Genomic DNA, 834 nt, shown 5'->3' on the forward strand with positions numbered 1-834 from the left:
CTCATTAAAAGAAAAATACCTTAATGAAAAATGCATTATAATAATGCCAACCTAATTCATTTATATACACACATACACATGCATATATATATTATATATAACATATATAATGTTATATATGTATATAAACATATACATATATATATATACAAATACATATATGTATATGTATTCTGTATTGTACTGTAAAGTAATGAGATGGTAACTTATTGGTCAAAAATAATAAATGGTGCTTACACATATATTCAAACTAAAATGGCACAGAGATTAGCATGGTCCCTGCACAAGGGTGATATACAGACTCATGAAGCGTTCCATAATAAACAAATAGTCTGCAGAATCACCTTTCTTCCATTTTTCTACTTACCTGGATTTTGTTGTGCCTCAATGATCCTATGTCTCATATTCCTTACCTTGACCTTAAAGTTTGTAATAAAGCTAGTATTTTCTCTTAAATGTTTTTGTGATGCAAATGGTACAGTTTTCAGTTTCCATAGAACTGTTTATATCTCAAATGAAAATGATCACATCTTGCTCATTAATAAAGTGATTTGTGTAACTGCCAAGTTATTTTATGTATTAACTTGGTTTAATGTACCAAATATGTATTTATAGGTCCAATAGACTATGGTTCAAATTCTAAATTTTTCACTTAGTGCCCATTCTCATAAAAACTTGGGCAAATAATCTTATTTTTATTGTGGTTAGTTTCTTAATTTGTATTAATTATAGTTATACACATTGTTAAGATTACAAATACAAAATAATAAATGGTTATAATTACAAACACGTTAAATGTTTGTAAGTTAGGGAACATGTAATTATTTATTATTG

General features: G+C 26.6%; 1 pseudogene; it reads left to right on the forward strand.

The window, feature by feature from the left end:
- The first annotated feature begins 229 nt into the window (after positions 1–229).
- On the forward strand, positions 230–324 carry LOC114508998 (annotated as a pseudogene).
- Positions 325–834: the final 510 nt, after the last annotated feature.

Source organism: Phyllostomus discolor, chromosome 11 (genome assembly GCF_004126475.2).
Source record: "Phyllostomus discolor isolate MPI-MPIP mPhyDis1 chromosome 11, mPhyDis1.pri.v3, whole genome shotgun sequence".
Taxonomy (NCBI): Eukaryota; Metazoa; Chordata; class Mammalia; order Chiroptera; family Phyllostomidae; genus Phyllostomus; species Phyllostomus discolor.